Source organism: Paramormyrops kingsleyae, chromosome 14 (assembly GCF_048594095.1).
Source record: "Paramormyrops kingsleyae isolate MSU_618 chromosome 14, PKINGS_0.4, whole genome shotgun sequence".
Taxonomy (NCBI): Eukaryota; Metazoa; Chordata; class Actinopteri; order Osteoglossiformes; family Mormyridae; genus Paramormyrops; species Paramormyrops kingsleyae.
The window spans coordinates 10621881-10642855 of NC_132810.1; the positions used below are offsets into that span (position 1 = coordinate 10621881).

At 40.5% G+C, this 20975-nt stretch overlaps 1 protein-coding gene across 9 annotated transcripts in view; it reads right to left on the reverse strand.

Moving 5' to 3' along the window:
- begain (brain-enriched guanylate kinase-associated) overlaps positions 1–20975 on the reverse strand; it is a 206096-nt gene that overhangs the window by 71622 nt on the left and 113499 nt on the right. Inside the window, exon 1 of one of the 9 annotated variants that reach the window (XM_072699300.1) lies at positions 6898–7023. The exons of the other annotated variants lie outside the window; for them this stretch is intronic. The gene's annotated coding sequence lies outside the window, so the exon portion shown is untranslated. Of the gene's footprint in view, positions 1–6897; positions 7024–20975 lie in introns of those variants that run through there. 9 annotated transcript variants of the gene reach the window in all.

Genomic DNA, 20975 nt, shown 5'->3' on the forward strand with positions numbered 1-20975 from the left:
CAATGTACAACAAATCAGCAGAAATCAAACGGATAAAACATCATTGTCTACATTCAGACCTATGACCAGAACAACTGTTACAATGCAAATTCTGCCTGTTATAATTAAGTCAGATTTCTGACTTTATCACATAAGAACCTTTTCCTATTACCGTATCCCCCAATGACCTACTTGTTGGGACACTCCAAAACCGTGAAATTCAATGCTTTTGTCCTTTACTTTTCTAATGCAGAAGACTAGGCAGCCCTAACCTGCCAAGCCTAACATGGGGACTTTGGTCATACACACAGCAATCTAATGAAACTTCCATAGCAAATACTACACCTTGAGAATAAGAGGGAATGCAGAATTCTCTGAACACTGGCTGTGGCTGTTCTTTGGTCCCTGGCAATCGCAAAAACGCCCCACTGCTTGAGACACAATGAACTCGACGACTCTATTCAAACATGAACTCCACATTCATATCAACTGTGGTCACAAACTGCTATTTTCAGACTGACTCAAGCACTGCTTTGAATGTTGCCCCAGCAACAAAGGGAAGCAACTTCTGTATTGCATTCTCCAATGTGGCAAAGATGTGACCCGTAGTTACCTGGATCAACAAAACTCAGGGTTTAACAGTGACAGAGTCGCACTACATAGCAAGAAGGGTGAAGCATGTAGTGCATTCGAATGATTCTGTTGGCCGGTTTTGGAGGACAGTTTTTTTTCCTGATGGCACAGTTTAGTTTCAGAGTGTTGCAATGCCCAGCTATGCACCATTAAAATGTTGCAAAAGCACACAGCTGAATGTGGGCTGACAAGCTTCAAAGGTCTGGAAACCAAGGTAATGCTGAATTAGTATTATTATAAGGGATCAGTCATTGAGTGGAAATGAGTCATATTAACCATTTTAACATGAAGCTAATTATAATCAAGTCTTTTGACCGCCTGTTGTCTGCTGAACAATCCATGTGAGGCATTATGTGGTGTTACAAAAATAGACAAAGTAATTTATTTGCTTTGCTGATTAACACAACTGCCATTTACAAACATCAAAGGTTCTCACCTCAAAGAAGGTAACCAATGTTGAAATGTACAGCAACAAACATTTTACATACAATTAAAAAAAAACAATTTATTAAAATCACCTACTCCATTGTTTGTGCCAGGTAGAAAAACTGAGTGACAATCAAAAATAAAATTGAGTGACAGACAAAATCTGCAGCTCCTAGGGATGATTCATTCACAAGAACAGGAGAAGAAAATATCTGTAGCATATAAATATAGTTTTGGCTGGATTTATTTTTTCATCGGCAAAGATGGACGCACAGGTGGACAGTAGGACACATCAGGACACAGCTTTAATCGTTAAAACATTTGCACCCAGAGAATCTGGCCTGATGCTGCCCAGTTACACTCAGGAAAACATCAGACAGCCTGCAGGTGCAGTTCACATGCAGGAGACTTTTGTGTCTCGTGTCCATTCACCCATAAGACACCCCAGCCTGAAAGCTCCTTTGATTCTTTGCATTTCCCCCTACAGTTTTACCAAGGAAAAGGTCTGAGGCTTAACAAAGAAAAGTTAAGAGTTTTCTATTACTATGTCATATATGGATATATACAGCATTTGCATTATGGTCTGAATGCATAAATGTTCAACTATCTGAATACTTTGAGATTTGTAGCTAGGCCTCTGGATGTGTCACTGAACATTCTTTGTGAAGAATCAATTATCCCCTGTAATTTAAGTTAGAACATTACAAAAGCCATTTACAGAAACACAAGAGAAGCTCATTAGCTCAGTTTATTTTGCTCAGAAGACACAAGAGTTGATAAATGTGAATTTTGCCTCATGCATTTCTTAAATCCTCTGCTTCAAAGAAACTTTGATATTGTTAGTGAGACCTTGTCAAACCCCTAAAGATTCATCTGTAACCGTAAAACAGGGTGACAGGAATTGAGGGGTGCTATTTCTGTCCCAGACTAATGACCAATGACCAGCTGCCAAGATAAATAAACTATAATACATAGGATAGAATAGATCTGAGGACATAAATGATATGCATATAGCAGACAAGCAGTAAACTGTGGGCATTTCTTTCCATTAAACACAGCATTGCCGAATGCCACTGCACATTGAGCTTAATTTCCCAAGGGAATCGGTTTATGACTCTGTTCTAAAAATACCCAGCCGACAGCCACACGAGGATCCAGGCACTTCAAAGAGCACTGCTCCATGACCAGGGGCGCGCGCTACATGATCAACACGCTTCTGCTCACTGCCGCAGCATGTTTAGCCCAGTTACAAGAGCAGCAATCAGTACTTTCTAAGTATCGTACAGATTGTGCACCTATTGATTTTTCACTGAGAATGGAGAGCGCTGTCAGATATTAACAAAAAAGCTGATACACAAACCTTTTGCTAACTTGTTTTGCAGTCTAATTAAATGCAAGATACAAAAGTCTAATTTGCTTAAAGTTTGTTGCGTTATACACAAAAAAGTAACCTTAAAAAAATAATCTTAAAGCTGTATTTTCCAATACGCAATCCTCAATATTACTGGTGTATAGTCTTCAGACTGCAGTGTTCTTTGTTGGGAAATTCTTCACACTGACAAGCTGCAGAAGATTTCCCAAATGAACCTTTTTCAGCTCAGTTTTTAGTCACACATACAGACAGACACACATACACCAGCATTTCACTAGTACAGTGTGCAAGTATATTTTTCATAAGCGCATTAATACTATTCACTCTTTTTAGTAATGGTATAGTAATTGCAAGTTTAATTGTGTTTACCTGTTGCTAGTAGCAGAGGCTGAGCCAGTTTACTTGGCTAATATTATGTAGCAAACTCAGGTACTGAGATCTATATGCAGTACCTCTTCCTGAGGCTCTTGTAAATGACCCCTTCTTTTGCATAGTAGGTGATCAAGTAGTTTAAGTATTTCAAGGCAAAGGTGGCCAACTGAAGTCACAGAAAGGGTGTCTTTGCTGTCACATTCATTTCAGTCTATCAGACCCCAAGCACTCATAGCCATCATAGCAGGACATGACAGAACAACCTCCCAATTCTCCACACTGACAAACATGACTAAGACGCTGCCAACCATCTGATTCTCCTCACAAGAACTCCATATACCTGAGCTGGATAACTTACCTACCTAGCATTCGCTGGCCTACCCTGTCACTTCAAAAGATTCCACCTCTGCTCTCTGACGTCCCCAAGGGCTATAAGCTGAGGCCCTTCATTTTCACTCTTTTCACACCTTCTCCTGCTTCTCCACCGGTCTAATTGCTGTATCTCAGCAAGCAAAAATCTGGTTGATAAGACAATGATTTCTATGATATTTACAATGATGAATGACTCATCAAAAGAAATTATGAGGATATTTAGTCACCAGAATGCGGTGTATTATTTTTATTTTACATTAGCCATTCTCTTTTTCAGATGAAAGCAGCATCTTCCAAGCAAGTTTTAAAAATGCTTTGTCCCTAAATGGAAGAATCCAATTCACCTAGGAAACTAATCATAAATCTAATTCTGATCTTCGTTACATTATGTAGAGATAACAGGATTCATTAATGTACTGTGCAAATTCGCTTGCCATAATCTATTTAATTGATTTAGACAATAAAAGGCCAAAGATCCTTCAAGCCCCAATCAAAATTGCCACCAGCAAAGATCTTTAGCTTCTCTATTCCGTACGTAGACAACTGCAGGTTTAATTGAACATTTTTAATTACTGTGATTCAGTTGTCCAGTTCTGGTTTCTTCTCACTTTTCTTCTCACTTGAGTAGCGATAAAAGTGACAGATTACACATTTTCTGTTATAAACTGAAAACTTGTCATATTATCACAGAGATCAGAAGTTGGAGCACCATAGAGTTTAAACAAGATTTGATGCTTTTCTTTTAAAGACACTGCCTGATTTTGGACTGTAGAAACAATCAAACATAACAGTGTTGGAGGAGAACAACTCCTTCAAATGAATCTGAATCTGATACGGCTCTCATTTACATATTAATCAGGGAGAGTTCCTGTTTACTGTGATCTAGCTTGTATAGTTTTCCAAAAGTGATAAATGTACATGCACATATAAACCAAACAAAACCTTTATCAATCTGAACTTTATTCCCCTACCGAGGCAAGTATGGCTTTTGGAAAAATGATTACTTTCCGATAGCAGCCAAACATTCAGTGGCCAGTTTGTTAGGTATACCAATTCATTAACACAAACAGCCTGCCCCACCAAACGGTGAATCACGCGGTTGCAGCTAAATGCAACGAGCATACAAACAGCACACAGAGGTTCACCTACTGTTACAGCTGGACATCTGACCTGATTAAATGACTTTGAACATGTTGTGATTGCTGGTGGCACACATGGTGATTTCGGCATCACAGAAAGAGCCACTCAGCTGAGATTTTCACGCACTACGGGGTCTAGAGTTTACACAGCATGGTGTGATGAACAGAAAACAAGTCAGCAGTAGTTTTATTGCTGAAAACACCCTGTTAATGCGAGAGGTCAAGTGACAATGGGCAGACTAACAGAAAGCTAACACAAAGGTCACAAGTGCAACAATAACAACTCAGCGCAACAGCTGTGAGCAGAAAGTCTACAGAACACACAACTCAACAAGCAAAAAGAAATTACTACTGGACTCCATTTGAGTATGCCCACAATAACTGTTTTGTGGAACTTGGCTATTGCAATAATGTTTGCCTTCACTATTTATCGTGATATTATTTAAGTTAAACAGGAAGGTTACATTATCTCCAGCAGAAAAAGCAACTGTTATCTGAATGACGACACTCACAAGATATACAAACCACCCCATTTCAGGCTCGCTCCACATTTAAATACAGAAATAAGCACACTTAATATGGCAATGTTGCCACTAATTAAATGGAAAAAAAAAACCTTCATATCAGTTTAAATGATTCACAGCATCTCTATGTTTCAGCTGAAACATTCCAACTGCTATATGAATCACCCACAGCTGACATACTGTATTACACAAATGCGTTGCCGGTTAAAGTCCGTCTCAAGTGTCACTGGGAGGGGTGATGCAGTCGGTGACGCCCTGTCCTGCATCTCAGGGAGGACCTTCAGCCTGGTATTTAAAGGGTTTTTTTCATGCACCTAGTCAGATGATGCATTCCACTGAATGAAGGTCAGCGGAGCTGTGAAATGGCACTATGCCATTTCTAAACCTTTATGGAAAATGTCGTTGGTTTTCATCAGGATGAAAGCATCTGGTACCCGCTTAGCACTGGTGCAATTTTGCAAAACAAAATATCTTTAGTTTCAGTCACACATTATTCATTTTCTGAAGGGATTCATTCTGATTTGAAGCTAAGTTAACTTTGCTTTAAATAAAAATTTTTACATGCAGAATATAATTACAGCAACTGAAATACTGGTGTTTGACTATAAAACTTAAAAGAAGATGAAAAGCTGTAAGCTGTGTAATGTTACAGATGCTTGTGAAATACTGAGGGCCAGCTAAGCAGTAGTAAGGTTTAATTTAATCGTTCTTTATATTGTCCTTGTACTAATTCCAGGAAATGCTCTGCAGTATCTTGTCTGGAGCAGCAGCCTGATACGCAGACCTAGGATAACAGCCCGGTGCACTGCAGCCATCAGATGCCAATTACATTCCGTGAAAGCGCTCCCACTGTCACCATCCTGGCAGCATCAATGAGGAGAGCGAGGAGAAGCTTGCTTTTGAATCCGGGTGGCACTCCATCTGCCGAACGTGCACCCGTGTCATGGAAATCTCCAAACATCTTTTGGCAGGCAAATTCCCAAAAGCAGGAGAAGAGTAGAAAGTGTTTTTTTTTTTTTTTACAGACACTTACAGTACATCTTTTTCTTATTCTGTGGGTCTAAGTACATTCACTCTCAAAATACTGACTATAAAGTTTTGATATAGAAAATCCATTTACAGCGATGATGAATGTATCTTTCCATTGCAGCCAAACAGCTTTGTTATTTCTCATACATTTTTATCTTTGTATAACACATGAATCACAGAAAGGCATTCAGATATTATACTCAATAAGACGTGGCTGACATCACATGAATGCTGCAGAGTTGTGCCTTGAAGAGAGACAGCATCTTCAGTCCTTAGCAATGTGTCAGTCGTTGACCTTCCCAAGTGAAAAGGTAGCATAGCAACAGACTTTTAAACTAAAAGTAAAAAGGATGTTCTCTAAATAAATCTTTATACATTCAAATGTCAGAGGGAACCAAGAAAACTGATGATCTGAGTCCAAAGATGCTAGGGGATTTGATACAATGACAAAGTTGCCAAGCCTTTACATAAAAGAACTGCAAGTTTGTCTCCCTGCACTTCAGAAACAGTGAAGCATGTCGCACTTGACATTGTGACAGGCCATTTCCTCATGACACACATCATATTCTATTATATCTATGAGGCCTTGTCTTTAAGAAATAATAACCCTACCAGGTCTTTTAAAATAATTAAATATGTTTCTGTGGGAAATTTGCCTGGTACCGTGACATGCATAACAAGTCATGTTATGAAGTACTGATTATGTGCTCTGAGACATCAAATGAGTTCTTACTGAACAATCTAATAATAGGACAACCAGTTACCTTGAAGATGACTTTTCATATTTCATACTAAAAACCTGCTTCTCCTGAGAGATTAATTCTTGTACAATATATCGTATGTAGTAGTTTCATGTTTATGCGTTATGTACAGTAGTTGCTTCACCAGAAATCGCATAACCTTTTAATTTCAAAGATTATATAACTCGTCTATATTTTACAGAGCTATTTGACAGCAACAGTATAAATAATTCAAATATGTCCACCTACCCCCACAGAAATACACAATAGATTCCAGTCATTAATAATGGATGAGGCAAACTCTGCCCTACCTGAATGAAGTACGGTTTGCTGCAAATTTAAATTAGAGGTTGAATATACTTGAGTAAATATAGACAGACACACCCTGATGGTCTTATTACAAAGCAAAATGAGCAGTTTACAGCAACACACTAACGATCGATGCTTTGAGAAGCTGAAGAGAAAAGTGGAGATAATGCAGCAGCGTCTAGCAGCCTCTCACTATGACCCTCCCTTTAGCCACAGCCAAAATAACACACCACATAACTAAACCCCACAAATCTTCTTCAGCCCCCTTTTCAATTCTTAATCCTCCCACCCCTTCAGTTTCAGCATTTTTATTAATTTTTAAATTTTGTTTTTCCTTTATTTAACAAGGAAGGTCCCACTGAGATACAATATCTCTTCTTCCAGGGAGTCCTGGCCAAGATGGGCAGCAAAATAAAATAAAAGTTCTACAAAAACAGATAACATGCTAAAACAACAGAACTCAAATGGATTATGGGAAATAAGAGCACAGAACCATACATAAGAGCACAGATCAGGGGTTAAACAGAACATGGGAATTAATAACAAAAATTAAAAGCAATTATATTGTTCTATGACAACTGATTTAAAAAGACTATCAAGAGACACTAAGGATTCCAAGTTTCGATTCTAAGTATTCCCTGCAGCACATGCCAGACTTGCGGAGCATGAAGGCAAAAAGCAGCTTTTCCCAGTCCTGTTTGAATGGTTGGGACCAGAAGATTATTTTTCTTCGATGATCTAATATTATAGCTACTGGGACAATATGTCACCAAGCTCAATATATACTGTGGTAATTTACCCAATAAAGCTTTTACAATAAAAATCAGCATATGGGTTTTTCACCTTACTGTAGATATAATGGAGTCCATTGAACCATTTCATATAATTTACAGTCGGGGCCAAGTTTTGAGAATGACACAAGTATTGGTTTTCACAAAGTTTGCTGCTTCAGTGTTTGTAGATCTTTTTTTCAGATGTTTCTATGGTATACTGAAGTATAATTACAAGCATTTCATAAGTTGCAAAGGCTTTTATTGACAACTACATTAAGTTCATACAGAGTGTCAATATTTGCAGGACTCACCACCGGCGATATGAGCGCTTACAAAGCGGCATCGTATGGAGTCCGGCGCGCAGTGAGGTTGGCAAAACTACGCTATAGCAAACGTATCCATAAACATTTTAATCAGGGCGACACGCGCGCTCTGTGGCACGGACTGCGAACAATTACGGATTTTAAAGGCAAAACCACCACGGCTCCGAGCGCCGACTTTGCTTTTGCCAACGAGCTCAATGCGTTCTTCAGCCGGTTTGAGGCTAATCATGCTAGCGATAGCCACTTGGCTACCACTGGCCCCAGCCTGCTGCCGGAGTGCAGTGACGTCATCAGCCTTGCAGAGCTCGACGTGCGGAGGGCGTTGCAGCGCGTCAACATCAGGAAGGCACCTGGACCTGACGGCATCTCTGGGCGTCTGCTACGCTGCTGCGCCAACCAGCTGACCAGAGTATTCACTTACATCTTCAATGAGTCTCTGGCTCAGTCTGTGGTCCCAACCTGCTTTAAAAGATCCACTATTGTTCCAGTCCCCAAGAACAGCAAGCCCTCATGCCTCAATGATTACCGACCAGTTGCACTTACGTCGGTGGTCATGAAGGTTTTTGAGAGACTCATTAAAGACCATATTATGGCCTCCATCCCACGCTCCACAGACCCACTCCAGTTTGCTTATCGTCCTAATCGATCAACAGATGATGCCGTCTCCCACGTTCTGCACACCACCCTCAGCCACGTGGACAAGAAGCAAGGGAACTATGTAAGACTGTTGTTCATTGACTACAGCTCAGCGTTCAACACCATAGTCCCTCACAGACTGTCTATCAAGCTGCGGGTGCTAGGTCTGAACAGCCACCTGTGCGCCTGGATCCACAACTTCCTCACAGGCAGACCACAGGTGGTGAGAGTAGGTGGCTGCGTCTCTAACTCCATCACACTCAACACAGGTGCACCTCAAGGATGCGTTCTCAGCCCACTGCTCTACACGCTCTACACGAGAGACTGCGAGGCCATACACAGCTCCAACTCTATCGTCAAATTTGCTGACGACACAGTAGTGCTGGGCCTCATCTCCAACGACGATGAGGCAGCCTACAAGAAGGAGGTAGACAACCTGACATCATGGTGCCAGGAGAACTGCCTCCAACTAAATGTCAGCAAGACCAAGGAGCTGGTAGTGGACTTCAGCAGGAGGACGGAGCGTTTCTACTCCCCCCTCTACATCAACGGGGCTGCAGTGGAGCGTGTGAGCAGTTTCAGGTACCTGGGCGTTCGCATCACTGAGGACCTGACATGGACAGAACACATCCGGAGCCAGTGCAGCAAGGCAAGACAGCGTCTCTACCACCTGAGACAGCTGAAGAAATTTCGCGTCTCTACTGGGATCCTGAAGTCGTTCTACTCCGGTGCCGTGGAAAATGTCCTGACCCAGAACATCACATCCTGGTATGGAAATAGCCGTGTCCAGGACTTAAAGGGACTGCAGAGGGTGATTCGGGCAGCAGAGCGCTGCACCAGATCTGCTCTGCCGTCTCTGCAGGACATATACACCAGGAGATGCCGGAGCAGAGCAATCAGGATCATCAAAGACACGACTCACCCCAGTAACTGTCTGTTTGAGCTGCTGAAATCAGGCAGGCGCTTTAGGAGCATTACGGCAAAAACAGAGAGACTCAGGAGGAGCTTCTATCCTCATGCCGTAAGACTTCTCAACCAGGACATGACACCACTACCTCTCAAATATCATACAGCAGGTTCCTAACTGCATGGACAATCCACTATCTAAGGCAACTTCAATGCACACTGCACTTTGCACAACATCACCTCATGCACCACCACTTGCCACTATTTTGCATTTTGTATATGTTGGATATTTTGTTAATTTTTAATCTTATTGTCTGCACTTTATATTTATATTACCTTATCTGCACTTTTTTTAATCTTTCTCTTTCTCTTTTTGCACAGTCTTTGGATCGGTCAGGGTTCATTTCACTGCATGTTGTACCTGTTATAACTATGTATGTGACAAATAAAGAATCTTGAATCTTGAATCTTGTTGGCCCTTCTTTTCAAGACCTCTGCAATTCACCCTGGCATGCTGTCAATCAACTTCTGGGTCAAATCCTGACTGATGGCAGCCCATTCTTGCATAATCAATGCTTGGAGTTTGTCAGGATTTGTGGGTTTTTGTTTGTCCACCTGCCTCTTGAGATTAAGTTCTGGTGAGTTTTCTAGCCATGGAACCGAAATGTCAATGTTTTGTTCCCCGAGCCACTCAGTTATTATTTTTGCCTTATGGCACGGTGCCCTATCATGCTGGGAAAGCCATTGTTCGTCACCAAACTGTTCTTGGATGTTTGGGAGAAGTTGCTCTCGGCAGATGTTTTGGTACCATGGCTGTGTTCTTAGGCAAAATTGTGTGAGCCCACTCCCTTGGCTGAGAAGCAACCCCACACATGAATGATCTCAGGATGCTTTACTGTTGGCAGGACACAGGACTGATGGTAGTGCTCACCTGTTCTTTTCTAGACAATCTTTTTTCCGGATGCCCCAAACAATTGGAAAGGGAGAAAATGACTTTACCCCAGTCCTCAGCAGTCCAATCCCTCTACCTTTTGCAGAATACCAATCTGCCCCTGATGTTTTTCTTGGAGAGAAAGTGACTTCTTTGCTGCCCTTCTTGACACCAGGCCATCCTCCAAAAGTCTTTGCTTGCCTGCTGGCATTCCTCAGCAAGTTCTGCACTGGTGGTGCTCGATCCCGCTGCTGAATCAACTTTAGGAGATGGTCCTGGGACTTGCTAGACTTTCTTGGGCACCCTGAAGCCTTCTTCACAACAATTGAACCTCTCTCCTTGAAGTTCTTGATGATCCGATAAATGGTTGATTTAGGTGCAATCTTACTAGCAGCAATATCCTTGCCTGTGAAGCCCTTTTTATGCAAAGCAATGATGACTGCATGTGTTTCCTTGCAGGTAACCATGGTTAAATTAACAGAGGAAGAACAATGATTTCAAGCACCACCCTCCTTTTAAAGCATCCAGTCTGCTATTCTAACTCAATCAGCATGACAGAGTGATCTCCAGCCTAGTCCTCATCAACACTGTCACCTGTGTTAACGAGAGAATCACTGAAATGATGTCAGCAGGTCCAGTTGTGGCAGGGCTGAAATGCAGTGGAAATGGGTTTTTTGGGATTAAGTTAATTTTCATGGCAAAGAGGGACTTTGCAATCAATTGTGATTCATCTGATCACTCTTCATAACATGGAGTACAGTATATGCAAATTGCCATAATAAAAACTGAGGCAGCAGACTTTGTGAATATTAATATTTGTGTCATTCTCAAAACTTTTACCCGCGGCTGTACAATGATATGTACAGGCGTTTGCGCCAGTTACAATCTGTAAGATATCACACGTCCAATTTTTTCAAAAGACAAGACAATGCATGCATATAAATTATATCACCAAAGTCTAATACTGACAGAAATGTACTTTGGTCTAATCTTTTTCAAGCTGTAAAAGAAAAAACATTTCCTCAAACGAAAATAAAAACCTATCTTTGGTTTGAGTTTTCTTAAGAGGCTACCAATATGGACACAAACAGTCAATTTATCATCAACCATTTTTATCACACAGCAGATCCCAGCTACTTTAAGGCGATGCACTTTCACGCTACCGCTTTATTCATTTTTCCGAACCTGACATCTTTCACCAGCTGCTTGCTCTCAAAACCTGCCAAGGTCTGTCACTTCCCCAGTGCTGCTGAAGTGCTTCCAAACATCTCCCTCTTCTCCAGCCATATTGCTGCTGCCTTTAAAAAGGCTCACATCAAATGTCTTTCTATACTCATCAGACAAAATTCTGCTCAAATCCTCCTCTCTCTTTTCTGCCAAAGATCTTAGAAGAGAAGCTCTAAAATCTACCTCCAGGTTTTCCGCTTAGACACAATAATCGTATTGGTCCTAACTAATCAGGTTTTAAGACTGGCTACTCCATAGAGACAGACCTGCTGGGTATTTTCAAAGTTCTTCAAAGTGTAAGAGCTTCCAGTCTCTCACATTGACTACCTTAAACTGCTTTGACACATGAACTGTCAGGTCCTTCTCTCAATACTTCAAGGTATAAACCTTGGCAACACAATCCTGCCTTGGTTTAAAACATACCTCACTGACCATTCTTATTAACTGGCACATAGATGCTTTGTCTAAACCCCTGTGTTTTGACAGAATTCCCCCAAGAATAAGTACTTTTTTCTTTACTCTCTATGTTAGATAACTTGGCTTATAGTCACCGAACATGGATATTCTTTTGTTTTCTGTTCTAACAACAAACATCAGCTTCCCTGAGTGAAATCTTATGATATAAAATTGTATCTCAGCATGCCTGGTTGGATGTCACACCAGCTAAAACTCAAAATGTCTATGAATAAGCGTATCTACTTTCAGACACTCCGCAAAGCTTGAGGCATCTATCTCTGTTTAAAGCAAAACCTTACAAAAAATCCACACTTTTTTGAGAGAAGCACCAGCTTATTTTTTTTCTTATAATCATTCTTATCATTCTCCACCTTCCCATTAACGCCTGTGGTCGGACCTCAGCAAACCCTTGTCTAGACAGCCTTGGCTGCATTCTGTCTCCATCGCCACTTGTGTAGAAATGCAGCAGCTCTGTTTAGAAACACTTCCACATAATCCTCTCTCAATGCTCCCAGCTAGTTTACAGTCACTTCACTATCAGTCCTGATACCCTAATCAGACCATTATGACCCCAGCCAAGAGCTGAATGTTTAATAGCTCCTAACACCTTCTTCGTTCTCTACCACAGTGTTTCCCAATTTGGCCCTTGGGGACCCACAGACAGTCCATGTTTTTGCTCTACCAGGAACTGAGAGGGAGCAAAAATATGGGCTGCCCGACAGGGAGCTTGGAGGGAGCAAAAACATGGACTGACTGTGGGTCCCTGAGGACCGGATTGAGAAACCCTGCTGTAGCATTGCCCCCTACTGGAGCTCTAAATGTCTGTCAAAACTGCTAAATCACTTTTCTCTTTTCAGTGGAAGTTTCTCCTAACTTTACCTCAACAATGGAGTACATAAGTTCTTAATAAAATTACTTGTCAATCCATCACAGGGCACACACTGGATGCGATGCCAGTCCATCACAGGGCACACTGGATGCGATGCCAGTCCATCACAGGGCACACACTGGATGTGATGCCAGTCCATCACAGGGCACACACTGGATGCGATGCCAGTCCATCACAGGGCACACACTGGATGTGATGCCAGTCCATCTCAAGGCACACACTGGATGCGATGCCAGTCCATCACAGGGCACACACTGGATGGGATGCCAGTCCATCTCAAGGCACACACTGGATGGGATGCCAGTCCATCACAGGGTACAAACTGGATAGGATGCCAGTCCATCACAGGGCACACACTGGATGTGATGCCAGTCCATCACAGGGCACACACTGGATGTGATGCCAGTCCATCTCAAGGCACACACTGGATGCGATGCCAGTCCATCTCAAGGCACACACTGGATGCAATGCCAGTCCATCACAGGGCACACACTGGATGGGATGCCAGTCCATCTCAAGGCACACACTGGATGGGATGCCAGTCCATCACAGGGTACAAACTGGATAGGATGCCAGTCCATCACAGGGCACACACTGGATGTGATGCCAGTCCATCACAGGGCACACACTGGATGGGATGCCAGTCCATCTCAAGGCACACACTGGATGGGATGCCAGTCCATCTCAAGGCACACACTGGATGGGATGCCAGTCCATCACAGGGTACAAACTGGATAGGATGCCAGTCCATCACAGGGCACACACTGGATGTGATGCCAGTCCATCACAGGGCACACACTGGATGGGATGCAAGTCCATCACAGGGTACAAACTGGATAGGATGCCAGTCCATCTCAGGGCACACACTGGATGGGATGCCAGTCCATCACAGGGTACAAACTGGATAGGATGCCAGTCCATCTCAGGGCACACACTGGATGGGATGCCAGTACATCACAGGGCACAGCCACACACACTGCATCTCTTCATCATCATTTATCATGTGAAACAGGAGGGACTGGCCTGTAGGGCTGGATATTGAGAACCGGTTGCAAATTAGAAATGGTTAAAAAAAATTTAAGAACTGGGAATTTTATGAGATATCTGAATTACTTACTTTCACTTATTGATCCCTATATGCACATTTTTAATCAACTATGTAAGGGTTAATGCACAACAACTCTGCTTACATGTTTCTGCTTGTAAAAATCTCCCAAAACACCATCACCAAAGCAGCCCCAGATCATCACATCGCCTCCACCATGCTTGACAGATGTCGTGAAGCACTCCTCCAGCATCTTTTCATTTGATCTGCGTCTCACAAACATTATTCTTTGTGACCCGAACACCACAGACTTAGACTAGTCTATCCATAGCACTTTTTCCCAATCTTCTTCTGTCCAGTATCTGTGTTCATTTGCCCATCTCACTGTTTTCTTTTTTTTGACCATTCTGAGATATAGCTTTTCTTAAAATGCCAGCATCCCAGAGTTGTCTCTTCACTGTTGACGTTGAGACTGGTTTTTTGTGGGTAATAATTAATGAAGCTGCCAGTTGAAGACCTATGAGGCGTCTGTTTCTCAAACTACACGCTCTAATATATTTATCCTCTCGCTCAGTTGTGCACCGGGGCCCTCCCTCTCCGGGGCCCTCCCTCACTGGGGCCCTCCCTCACCGGGGCCCTCCCTCTCCTCTTTCTATTGTGAAGTACACAGCATTGTACGAGATCTTCAGTTTCCTGCCAATTTTTCGCATGGAATAGCCTTCATTTCTCAGAACAAGAAAAGACTGGTGAGTTTCAGAAGAAAGTACTTTGTGAGCACTGAGATTGTAATCGAACCCACAATTGCTGATGCTCCAGAAACTCTACTAGTTCAAAGAAGGCCAGTTTTATTGCTTCTTTAATGAGCACAACAATTTCCATCTGTGCTAACATAATTGCAAAATGGTTTTCTAATGATCAATTAACCTTTTAAAATGATAAACTTGCATTAGCAAACAACATTCCATTGGAACACAGGACTAATTGTTGCTGATAACGGGCCTCTCTATACCTACAGTATGTAGATATTCCATTAAAAACAGCCATTTCCAGCTGTGATAGCCATTTACAACATGAACAATGTCTGCACAGTATTTCTGATCAATCATAGGATATTTTAATGGACAAAAAATACTTGCTTTTGAAATTTCCTTACTTTTGAAAATAAAGCAAGTGACCCCAAACTTGAATGAAAGTGTATATATAAATCACAAAGGCATTGTTTCTTTAACTTAGCTTTGTGTACGTCTTGGCATTTAAGCTGCATTACAGATAAAATCTGACTTATTTACCAATTATCGATGATCAAAACCGGGCCTGCGTACCATCCAGTTTAGGTAGATTAAACAGAAATGTAAAGTATTACTGGCATTAGATGCAATCTCACATGCATTATTCAGTGTGGTTGTTAACCAAGCTTATTTTGAAACACCCTGTTTTTGTTTTAACAGAATATTTTTTGTATAAGTCGACAATGAATTCTTTAAGAGAATAAATACAGTATTTTGTTATTGAAACATTGACAATTTTTTAGCATATTATAATCTGAACCAAGAATCAATAAGAACCAGATTTGATGAGCAGACAATGAAATGAACTTTGGTGGTTATGTGTTTTAAAAAAGTACCATTTAACTAATAATATAATATAATAAAAATAATACAATTTAACTTATTTAACTTAATTAAACCTAAAATTTATACGTCTGACTTCTCTTACTTCCATATCCAAATAACAAGGGTGACAAGGGTGACAAGACAAAATGGAAAAGATATACAGGCAGTTCGTACATACGAACAAATTGGCATAAAGCCTATAATATAAAAAATTTAAATACAATGGTTCAAGGTACATTATAGTACCGTATGTAGTTACTATTATTATTACTGTAGGCCCTATAATTATTATTATATACTGTATTATTATTTTTCCAACATCCGTACAAATTCGACTTAAAGACAAACTCAGGAAACGGATCTCGTTCGTAGTTTTCGCTAAATGTCAAATGTTGACAAAGACTTTATCCGTTAAAACTAAACAGAAAAGGTTTGTGTCGACATTTGGAAAATTTTAGCATTAAAGTTTCCATCTCCCACTTTTTTGCGTTTTTGCGGATAAAACCGCATAGATGGAAACCTGCCTACTGTGAAATGCTAAAAGTAAGATAGGCTGTCCTCACATTCATGAACAAGAAGCCCATCGGATGGTTCACACATTAATTCAAAACGTTCATATTACTACAAGTAACTCATCAGTTTTGCAAACTATCCCTATTGCACATTTTACGAAAGAAAACTTGTGTGACTTAAAAATAATTTGTTTACTTTTTATCACAACTTTATAACAAAAGTATTTAATAAAAACTGCATTAAGTAATTAAACGGCACTCATCCTTATCAGTATTATCACAGCCGTGCTTCTAGTTGTGATTGAGAATGTGGAAACAACCAAACACGGGAGGTCCTGGCTATGTAAATAATTCCTGATGTTTTAGTAGCGCTGATTTTCCACAAACAATGGTGGAAACCCGGTATGAATAAGAAAGCGAGGTCCCCACTCAGATATGGGTGTACCCCAACAGCCATATCTCAAAAACTGTTAACGATAATGACTTGAATTTTTTTATCTCTTTATTTGATATCAAAATAAATCAAAATAACAAAAAGTAAGACTGCATAGGAAGCACTCCAAACTAGAAAACCAAAACTGAAATGGAACATGCATCTCTGAACATACAACTAACGCCTTTTAAAAACATCTATGCCAGTACTACTAGTATCATGAAGCTATTTGCATCAAAGATCACACTGCTTCTCTACAAAATGCCTAGCAACATTTGAATAAAATGTTACAATTACAATAAAATGTTGAATAAAATAATTACAATTATTATTTACGACATATCACTATGATGCTGTATTGCATAGGTGGTTATGGAAGGTGGATTGATTTGCAACACATTTAATTATTTTTGATAATTTTCTTAGTTTACTGCACAAGAATGGTAGCATAAAATTTCTTCATATGGTAGCAAACAATCATTCCTTACAGTAAGTCTGTTCCTATGTATAGCATTAATGACAACTATTAATTGTATTTCATCGGTATAATTATGTTTACACATAATACTGGGACAGAGCATTAGCAAAGATACGGTCACGTTCGCAGTTCCCGTGGCAACACGGCAAAGATTTTCTGACGTGAATGAAGCTAGCAGATTACTTTTTTTCCCCTGTGCCATTTTGCTTTCAATATAGCTTGTTCAGTAGCAGCCAGCTAGGGTTACCATAATAACAGATGAGCAAAAACATAGTGCTAAAACAATTTAATACAATAAGTTATCGCTTAGCAGGGGTGCACAAAATTATTTTTTTTTGTTGCAGATGTCTTTACGGTAAACACAATCAACACGCTCCGAGGAGATTGAAAAAAAAAAACACCACAAACACTAATGGCTAAATTATAGCCTTCATAAAGAATGACTTAGGGTCCCTCTGAGGCCCCAGTAAGGTTTGCAGAAAGTGAGTTCAAATGCTACTAGAAAGTGGCTGCCTTTGACCCAGATAATAAGTAGCATAGCAGATAATGGCTGCCCAGTCAGTGGAGTATATGCTCAGGCTCACTTAAACTCCCTGAAGGCGCTTGGCTGAAAGCATGATGCTACAGAAATGAGCAAAATAATGAAATGACGCATGCTTGAGCAGAGGTTTGTCGAGAATACACGGCATCCTCATCATCACATTATGCTTATGTCTGGCAGTTTTAACTACATATGAAATATTATGGAATACTATGCAGACTAAGACATTTTGTAAGCTTAAATGTAAGTCTCTTAATTAAACTTTACAGCTTACCAATAAACCAAAAATGTATGATTGTTACATGGGAATCACACTGGAAAAATGTAAGTTCAATATAAGTTCAAAATAAGTTCAAACACAAGATTCTGTCTTACCTGGCACTGAGACAGATTTTCAGCATAATATTAATTGATTAATTGCTAATGAAAACTAATAAAATAACTATGCTCATTTTGATTGTCTTTACAAAAAAGTTATAATTTATGTTCATTCCGAGTTACAGTACCTTCCCATCATTCACAGAAAAGTCATTGTGAAATTATAATTGAGGTCAGATAAATAAAATTATTATGACATGAAATTGTCACATGAATGCATAACCATTTTCTTGTGATTATAATCAAATGAATAACAAATTAGATCTTCGTGAAGCTGTAATGGATTAAAATAGAGTATTTAATAAGTTCTTAATTTTCTGTCGGCACAAATCCATTAAAGACCTTGAAACTGGCAGTACTCTACAGCACAAAACAATAATTGGCTGAATTACACAGTAAATTTCTAGCACCTTGAGCTGTCAAACACAACCTATGCAGATTGGGCACAGGCAATTAAGACAGAGTTACACAACAGTCAATTCTACCTGATGGAGTTGGAATTGGAGCAGGATTCTCCTAACACACACACACACACACACACACAATCAATAAGATTACAAAATCCTTTCTAGGACAATCCTTTCTAGAGGAGGGGAAGCGACTAAATCGAATTTTACTGCAGTAAACACTTCTTTGCTACAGTTCTAATATCACCACAATAGCTTTCCTGAGAAAAGCCTGCAAGATTATGCAGATTAAATTAAAGTTAATGATACCTATTGGTTCATGGTTTTGGGAGACTGGTGGGAATGTCGCCGAATGACAAAATCCGTTGTCCAAGAGCATAAATCGGCAACAAGCAACGGCCTTGGAAGGTCTCTCTCTTCTCCTCCCCCAAAGGTAATCTGGCACTGGAAGCCCCACATCAGTGTGGCACAGCAGTCAGTTCCTCTGCCTCCAACGCTTCCAGCTACATTAAGCTGTCATTCTGAACCCAGCTGCACCACAGACAGAGACCAGAAACACCATTTGTTCCATTCATTCCAGACCTTCTTGGACAGAGAACAAAACTGACCTTAATGGGGAAAAAATAGTATAAAGAACATACAGCTCATGTCGAAGAGACTCAACACATGTAACTGTATAGCATGTGCTTTAGGGATGCTGCTGTAATAGTATTCCAGGTTTCTGCGTGCCAGATGATTAATCTGGCTGACCACCAGACCGCCCCTCTGGCAGCTTCATTATGCACCTAATTTAAAAAATTCAGACCCTCTTCCTGCTCATGTACTGTAAGATAAATCCCACTGGTGTGCATCCTAACCCGAGACAGACAGCTAAACATGGTGAGACATGGTTCGACAGTGAACTTCCCCATATCACTTACAAATTCCTGAATAACATAATGTTACACGTGGTCAACATATTAAATAAAAACTGCTCAAACCTGAACAACAAACTTCTGAAAACAATCCCATGATGCTCAAGATAAATTATTGAAGATAGTTATTTATTTAGCAGAAACTTATCTTAAAGGGGCAGTTCACCCCAAAACTGAAAAAAGATCGGCGGAGCATTCGCGCTCGTGTCTTCTGTGCAGTGATACGATTGGTGTGTGGAGTTCAGTAGAAGAAAATAGTTTGTACATTTGCACTGCTCACTACAAAGTCTCTGGATTATCTTCAATAACCAGGTCATGATGTCTGGTAAGAGATGCTGCTGTTGGATTTTTCAAATGTATTTTTCTGGCACTTTATTCACCACAGAAAGATACCACTCACTCCCAGCATATTCGAAAAGTCTGACATTTCTACGGCCGATATCTCCAAACCTAGGCAACTCCCTGCAGAACAGCCTAGATGGAGAGATAGCACTAAAGCCCCTCTAAACATGTCTTTTTCAGTTTTGGTGGTGAACTGCCCCTTTAAGATGAGGTGGAAAGTTCAAGTTCACAAAGTACAAATCCAAACCACCATTTTGTTTCAACCGACCAATTGAGTATAAAGAGACACATTCTCAGAGTACTCAACAAATTTTTAGTCTGGATTATTACGTTAAACTGAGAAAGCAGGGTCAGTCAGTCCCTGGGGCAATTTGGGGCCTCGCTCAAGGGCCCATTGTTGAAATCACTCCACTGACCATGGGATTTGAACAACCACCTAACCAGCAGAGCCACAAACCACCCCATATGAACACATGCTGCTGCCTGTTCAAGCATAAATAGAAGAAACATCAACTCTGTTTACACTGTTCTAGCATAAGATGCATATTTAAAGGTTTATGAGGTACAGTTATGTGAAAAAATTAGGACACCCATTAAATATTTAGTACTTTATTAAGAAATATCAACATATCAATATTAAATCTTGTTTCAAATTATATTTGTAGATAAAGGTGATTTAATTGCATGACCGATGAAAAAACAAGAAACAAATTCACTTGTTTCACGAAAGAAATTAACTAAGATGCCAATGCCTACTGAGGAAAAAGTTAGGACTGAAATAACTTCAATGAGATGTTTCCTATAACCATCTATCAATCTCTGACATCGACTGGCAGAAAGTTTTCCTCACTCTCCAATGCAGAATTCCTTAAGCTGTGTGATGTTTGAAGGGTGTCTTGCGTACACTTCCTCTTCAAATCACCCCACAGCATCTCAATAGGATTCAGATCCGGGCTTTGACTTGACTATTCCAGAACTCTTTCTTGTAGACCATTCCTTGGTAGATTTACTGGAATGTTTTGAGTCATTGTCATTTGCATGATCCACCCCAACTTCAGCTTCATCTTCTGGACAGATGATCTCACATTGTCCTCAAGCACCCTCTGATATGATGAAGAATTCATAGTAGATTCTATGATGGTGAGCTGGCCAGGTTCTGCTGCAGCAAAGCAGCCCCAAACCATGACATTTCCACCCCCATGCTTCACAGCTGGCATGAGGTTCTTTTGCTCAAAAGCTGTCTTTGGTTTATGCCAAACTGTCCTCTGTTACTATA